Source organism: Mauremys mutica, unplaced genomic scaffold, assembly GCF_020497125.1.
Source record: "Mauremys mutica isolate MM-2020 ecotype Southern unplaced genomic scaffold, ASM2049712v1 000259F_np12_subseq_898772:1106484_obj, whole genome shotgun sequence".
Taxonomy (NCBI): Eukaryota; Metazoa; Chordata; order Testudines; family Geoemydidae; genus Mauremys; species Mauremys mutica.
Genome location: NW_025422893.1, coordinates 6885 through 14859, shown reverse-complemented (window position 1 = coordinate 14859; position 7975 = coordinate 6885). Strand labels below are relative to the sequence as shown.

Genomic DNA, 7975 nt, shown 5'->3' with positions numbered 1-7975 from the left:
CTAAGCTCCAACACCTGGCAATTTGCTGACCAGGCCTATCTTAGCAAGCATGGCTTTCTGTTTACCCAGCTTTCTCTTAGCTGGTCACTATCTGGACTTTGGGTCTGGAAAAGAACTGGCACAATCCATAGACCAGGTTGTTATATAAAATGCACATGGCTTTGAACCCTTCACATACAGTAATGGCAAAGTTCTTGGTTCAGGCTTGTAACAGTGATGGAATAAACTGCAGGTTCAAATCAAGTCTCTGGAGTCTATTCAAAGCTGGGATGGGTCATTCAGTCTTTTGTACAGAGCTTCAGTTTGTAGCAAAGTCCCTCCAGAGTTATGAAGCAGGACTGAAAATAAGATGGAGACGAGGCATCAGCCTTTTATAGCCTCTTGCCATGTGGTCTTTGCTTTCTTTGTCCCAAGGACACTCTATCCAGGACGTGGCACAGAAAAACCTTAGAGTTCTCTCCATAGGCAGGTCCCTGCTACCTTGCTGAGTCACAAGGCATATCTGCCTTCTCTCAATGGGGCGAATGTATAGCTGATGGTCCTTAATGGGCCATCAAGCAGGCTAGACAGAACTGACACCGGAAGCAGAGCACAAGATTGAAATACGGGCAGCATAGAGCCAATATTCATAACGTCAACTAAAAAAATGATACACATCTAGAGATAGCATCATTATAATCAACCAATCAGAACCTCTCCATAGACCCCTTGCACGAAACCTTTCTACAATATTGGCTGCAAATATAGAACAGTGGTCGCAACGGTGATCTATACAGTTACAGATTATGTCAGTAACGTCACAGGAGGTGACACGGCATCAGTGAGACTGATACTGGAATACCCTCCAGCTTTGGTGTCCTCATTTGCAAAAGATATTGTGAAATTGGAGCTGGGGCAGCAAAGAGCCACCAGATGTCCTGAGGTCTGGAGGAAAATGCCTCCTAGTGAGCTATTGAAAGAGCTCAACCTGTTTAGCTGATCAAAAGAAGATTGAAAGGTGACTTCATTGAAGTGTTGAAGTGCCTTAATGGAGAGAAAAGATTGGATATTAAAGGACTCTTTAAAATAGCAGAGAAAGGAATAACAAGACCCAATGGCTGGAAGGAGAAAAGAGACAAATTCATATTACAACTAAGGCACAAATATTCAACAGCGAGGATGATTCACCACAGGAACAAGCTACCAAGGAAAGTGGTGGATTCTCCATCTCTTGATGTCATTTCATGAAGACTAGATTCCTTTCTGGAATGTGTTTGCCCCAAAAGTAGCTCTTGTGTCCTACAGGAGGCCTGTGATATGCAGGGGGTCAGATTAGATGCTCTAATGGTCTTTTCTGGCCATAAAGTCAACTCATTTCTGAAAAACTGAGTGTAGCTTTGGGAGCAGCGTCTGATGTTTTCCTGTCTAGCCGGCTTGCTGTCTAGAACGAACGCTCCTTGAGTGGGGTGATCCACAGGGAGTAGCTCAAACCTCCAAAGTGCCTGGCCAGGGGCAGGACATTAGCCCAGCAAGGGAGGGGTGTGGCAGTGACATCACAAAGGCCTTTTGCAAGACTTCAGACTATTGGTCAAAGGTGTGGGGGGGAGGTGGTGACTTCACAGAGAGATGCTGACATCAGCCAGGCAGGACAGGGACGAGGGGCCAGGGAAACCTCAGAGACCCCTGTGACTTTGCTGCAGCAAGTCTCCTTCTCCAGGTCTCTCTCTGAGGACTGAGAGAGTATTCGGGTTCACGGACGTGAGCGCCAGGAGGAACCTCTTTTGAGTTTTCTCCTTCCCTTTTAGTGATTTTACTAGAAAACAGCTATTCCTGTTTAGAAGGTAAGAGCCTCCTCGAGGGAAGGGGTGTCATGGGGTGTCACAGTTCGGATGCCGGTGCCCCCCCATGTATTGGAAGTTCCCGCCCCCTGCTCTGTGTTCGCAGGGCCGGAGAGCAGCATTCCACGGCAGTGATTTGCTCCTGGCTGCCGGAGCAGAGCAGCAGGCTCAGCTGTCAGAACTTCCTAGAGCTATGAAAGGGGAGAGGCCCAGCCTCTTTAGCAGGAATGCAGGGCAGGTGAGTTCACGGCGGGCATTGTGGGATACTGGCGGAGGCCAGTTATGGTGATTTAATGACCAGCAGCATTTACACTGGCACTCTGTCACTGTAAGTTTGCTGCAAAAAGCTCTAGGCCTCTCATCGAAGTGGTTTTATTTTGTCACGAAAACAGGGCAGTTTTGTCGCCAGATGTGGCATTGCAGTGTGTACACCAGCCACAACAAGCTGCCGACTGAGGGAGCGTTGTGTGTTCTTCACACACCTGAGCAATATATTTCTGCTGAAACAACTTTGTAGTGCAGACCTGGCCAAAGATTCACTCACACACACAGCTTGCAAGGTAAACGTCACCTGCTCCTCTGCTTTGCAGAATCCAAACACAAGGAAAGCTTGTCAGGTCCTGGTGGAGATGGCAGGGAGTCAGGTGTGGGCAGACACTATATCTTACACCCAGGCAGGCACCATGGCTTAGCTGGCTAAAGCACCTGCCTTGTAAACAGGTGATCCTGGGTTCTACTCCCAGTGGTGGCTTTGGGGGCACCTGGTATTGGCTACTGTCAGAGGACAAGATTCAGAGCTAGATGGGCCTTTGGTCTAGCCTAGTGTGGTTTTTCTCATGGTTTAAATTACACTCACAGGCACTGATAATAGAGTTACTGAAAGTTTGGGAGTTAGGCACTGATAGATCAGTGGTCCAAGCCTCTTGTAGACACCCCCCTCCCTCTGGGACAGGGGCAGGTCTGAGCTCTCCCACCAACTGCTCATTGTGGCTGCCAGAACCTGTGAGTGGCTCATTTCATTTGCACCCTGGGTTGAGTCCTGCTTTGTGCACCGTGTCTGAGAATGAAAATCCTAAACCACCCTTTGAAATGACAAATGCAGCAGGACATGTCATTGTCCCTGCCCCAAAGCAGACAGACCAATGGAGAAATGCCGTCGAGTCCAAGTTAATACTTCACTGTGGTTTTACCATTTCCACTTGCTAAACTCCCTCCTATCTGCCCAGCCCAGGTGTCCTCTGCCTCAGCTGCTGCTCCCGGCCTGCTCTAGAGTCAAACATGCAGGGCCCCCAGGGGAGCAGAGGCTGGGACAGGGCAGTAGCCTGGGCTGGGCTGGGCAGATGCTGGAAGTTCTCGTTCCCTGAGAACTGGCCTGGCTCCCTTCTCAACAGCAAACATATCAATTCCACGCCCCCTCCCCAGAAAAATCAGCCTGGAGCCAAGGGCAGCAGGGGACGATTCCCTCGAGTTCCCACTGAGGCAGGAGAGAACCCAGGGCCTTTCTAGCAGAGCTTATGGAACTGACGTGGGGAAACCAGCCTTTAATAACAGGCAGTTCACGTTTAAGCTTAGTGTTTTTAACAATTTTTACAACCTTAAATCACCCTTCAATCGCAGTGTCACTATCCATAACGTTGCTTCAGCCTTATAGGTTCCCAAGTGCAAAACTAAACATCTCTTCAAACACAAGAGAGTGCAGATCAGTCAGTGTTCAGAGTCATCCCACATAAAAGAATCATGTTGTGGTACATATTGGCCTCATCATGTGGCCGTTGCCTTTCCCTCCGCTCTGTTAAAAGTTTTGGTATTTTGCACAGAAACTTTCTTCCCTCCGGAGAGACCTGGGAACCAAGGCTGCCAGACAAACACCTTTAAGAGGAGGCGTAACCTGTCAAAAAATGATCTCCCTCCTTCGGTTCAGTGACAGCCTGAAATGTTACTTATCCCGGCAGAGCCGGAGGATTGAAAGCAGCTACATCAAATCCCTGTGTAGCTAGCAGGAATGAACACAAACACGCCCTGGTATCTGACGAGACGTTTAGTTTTACCCTTGGTAAACTAGAAGTCTAAAGGGAAGGGAGGAGGTGCCATATATAAAGAGTGAAACACAAAACAATTATCATAGTTATGCCCATAGTGACTGCAAAATATTTCTATATTCTTCTTCTTATCATCAGTGTATTATTTTCTCTGGCGTCTATACATTGACTATGCCTTGACCAAGAAATTTGAATCTTGATAAAATAATCGACTACCCCTGGTTAAGGCAATGGACTTGATACCCACTCGGGCGTCCCTACACAGGTTCAGGTACTAACAACAGTGGCTGCCTTTTAGCCATAGCTTTTAATCAGGGCAATACATTGATCCTGTAAAATCATTTCCCAGCCGGAGTCCATCGCCCACATTCCTTAGGGCATTGGGCCACCATGGGGACGTTTCATTTCCCTCCTCAATTTCACACAGAGACACAATTTCCTTTGCACAGATCCATGAACAGCAAAACCTCCCTGTGTCTCTTGTCTGAGCCAGGGCATTCGATTCCATTGACACCTTCTCTCCTGCAATGGCAATGGTCATGCAGACGGGACGAGGCCACCTTCACCTCTGACAGTGAGATATTGGATCAGCTCTTTCTTTACGCTGCTGTTGTTAGTCCATGAAACATCCGGGATGGATGCAAGGCTGAGTTCATGCACCAACCCCCTGAAACATTTCAGCGCCCCACAGAAATCCTGACTCCGGCTATTGGCATGATCTGGTGGAGATTCAAATAGGAACGGGACGGTCTGAATTGTCAGTGTGGGGAACGAACAACAATCTATAGCAATGTCGTTACCCACAAACACACTCTAATCATGCTCCAGCCGGAAGGGAAATGGGCAGGAACTCTTGTTGTTCAGCCATGGACACACTTACACTAATGCACAGCCAGGAGTGTGCTGGGGTAGCTGGTCTGAGCAATGTGAAGTGACAATTCAGTGAGAACAGAATCATTGTGTAGTGAAGCACCTATACATCAAGTAGTTGTGGCCGAGTGGTTAAGGCGATGGACTAGAAATCCATTGGGGTCTCCCCAGGCAAGTTTGAATCCTGCCAACTACGGAAGCATCAGTGTATTGTCACTGCTCTTGTTGTAGTGCCTGAGCATCCACAGAGCCAGACCTGGTCTCTCTGAGGCTGCCTACACTTAAAATGCTGCTGTGACACTGCTACAGCACTGTGGAGTAGACAGTTGCTACAGTGAGTGGAGGGGTTTTCCATCCCTGTAATAGCTACATTGACAGAACAATCTTTCCTTTCATTTAGCACTATCTAACCATGGCTTAGGGCAGCTTAATTATACTGATTCCAGGGTTTTTCACACCCTGAAAGACGTACTTCTTAGAGGGGTTATCCCATCACCCTCCCATTCCCTGGTCCTTCTCGCATGACCTGAGAGCAGCAATACCCGCAGTTCAAGAGGTGCAAACAATTCAATGTTTATTGGGGTGAACTTCCAGCAAGCAATGATTCCAATTTCCTTCCTCGGTATCGCCCTTCCCAGCTCTGACACCACAGAGGCTTGTCTGTGTCCCTGTTCCCATTCCCTCCTCCTATTCCCCCCTCTTAGCAAAACATAACTCCAATTCCCCTACCCCCATTCCCATTCCCCCCCTTACTTCCTGATTGACTGCAGACTATTTAGTAAAACTGGAGTTCTGCTTAGCTATACCTTAACCAATCATTTTACTGAAATGTAACTAACCAATCCCAACATACTGTAACATGATTATCTAACCAGTTATACCGCACCACCTGAATTGCTTTACAGCCAACAAATTAATTATACAGCAGCCAGAAACAATCACAGAACCAGACACAGATTATACAGAAAAGCAATAGGAAAGTGGAGACTACAGTGATAGAACAACAAAGAAATGAGGATTTCAGGCCCCAGCTATTGATAAGTGAGTTGTTGCCAGACAGGATGCTATCATGGTAGAGGTTGTGGATGCTGGTTGCTTAACTGTTTGGCCCCCAGGGCAGGATTTTGAGGGTCTCAGAATGCCAGCACCCATCTTTTGTTCGCTTAAAATGTGAGCAGGGAGATTCCAACACCGCAGAACTCATGGAACTCCAGGAAACGTATAACTTTAGGTCCGGGTGAGTGTGCCTAAAAATCAGCTGTGCTGGAGAAGGTCTCTAGGAGTTGAAAGAGATGTGCCATCTTGGCCTCCCTAAAGAGTGTCATCAAATATTAATGAAAACTAGGGTTGATAAGTCACATTCTTTGTAGCGTTAGGCTTGTGGACTGGTCCAAAGTGCCAGTTTTAAGACTCTTTTTTCCTCTCTCTTGGGTGTTCTGGTTTCTGCATAGAGACGTGGTTTCAAATCCCACTCCTGACATGACCATTTTCTTTTATCTGAAGAAAATGGCCTCACTTCAATCTCCTTTGCAACAACAGGACACCATTTGTTTAGCTTTTCTATTCCAGTAGTTGTGAGAGAAGTTCCAAACTAGGGGGAAACAGGGCCTTTTCTCTCGACCGATCAATTTTTGTCTTCCTTCATTCCAAGCCATTTTCTCAGATACAGCCGTATTTCCCACACTTTTTTGTTCAGCGTTCTTTGCTTTTATGAAATTTTAGGGTCATCATTTAAATGCCACACACCTGTACTTATGAAGTGAAGTGAAACACAATATTTTTTGGATATTCTTGCAGAAGAGATTTGCTTTCTGACCTGGAATTGAACAGGGGCTACCCAAGGGGGACAATGCTACTCCCTTTTCTTGCCTCATCCGAAAAAACATACATTCCTGATGCCCTTTGTTTCCTTGCCCTTTTTAGGGTGAATTTACACTTCTCAGAAGTAGAATCCTTTACAAAACCACTCAAAATCTCAGCAGTGTCGTAAGCAATGGCTTCCGGAAACGTGCCCAGCTTTTCTTTAATTTGGTGACACGGGTCCAGGCAAGGGACTGGATACAGGCCTGGATCAGAATCTTCGTTACCAGAGCTGGAATTTCTATTTAAAAAGAGCTATTTTTCTGCTGCTATTAGATTTCCAACATTGATTTCATTTTATACACATTTTGAGCAACTATTAAGGATAAATTGAACAAAAATACCACTTCTCTTTCCTCAACACCTGCATCATGAAGGGGAGCATTCCGAATAGGAAAGATCTTCTGTGGGGCATGGGTTACAAAAATGCTTTGGGAACCAAATACATGGGCACTTTGCCAAGTTAAAAATCACTTAATGTGGAATTCTCTCCCCAAATCATCTGAGAAAATACTGACTTAAATAATTGAACTCCACTGTGATCATATCCACTTCCCTCAGTTAGTTGGGGTTCTGTTATTGTTCACCATTTCCGAATGGAGATTTTAAATCACTGCTGTTTCTTTGTTAGCGTGTGCAGTAAATTGGAGAGTTCTCCACTGTTGACAGAACTGCACTTGAACTTTCTCCATGTCATCATGGAGGGGTGGGGAAAAAGCAAAGCTGAAGTGACAAATGAGGACTTTAGGAAATGGTCATTTGTCTTCAATACTCCAAGAAATCTGAGCTACGTCCTATCGAACTGAACTAATATCCAATTGGGTGAGCAAACAGCCTTCAGGAAAGAGAGAAACCCACATCACAGAGAGACAGAATACATGACAATGAAAGTATCAAGAGACATTCCAGAGCAGGTTACATCTGATTATTTAGAATCAGGACAAGAGATTCTCCCATCACATTCTCCTCTGATCCATTCAAAGCAGCTTCACTCAGCACTCTCTCAATAGTCAGTTATGTTATTTACAAAATTGTAAGTATCCCAGAATCCCATAATGGGGGACAAAATAGTCCTCTTGCCAGAAGTGGCTTTACCAATAGATGAAACCTGGTATTTAAACGCCAAATAATCACACTATGTTTGGGATCAATTTAAATTCCCCTTCCAGGTCTTTGACACTTTCATCTCCAGTCATAGCAACTCTGCTATAGGAGGAAAGAAATCAAAGCATCATCTCCAAGCACAGACAGCTGAGAACTCTTCCTCATATGACATTTTGAGAAGTGGAGGGATAGAATGTGATGAAAATAAACTCTGCACAGAGAAGCCAAAATGTAACAGTTCTGGAGTGATGGGGAAGGAGGGAATCTCTGAACCACCCCATCTCC

General features: G+C 45.9%; 1 non-coding gene across 1 annotated transcript; it reads left to right on the top strand.

The window, feature by feature from the left end:
* The first annotated feature begins 4840 nt into the window (after positions 1–4840).
* Positions 4841–4922, top strand: TRNAS-AGA. Its single transcript has one exon. It is a non-coding gene; the product is annotated as a tRNA-Ser (tRNA).
* Positions 4923–7975: the final 3053 nt, after the last annotated feature.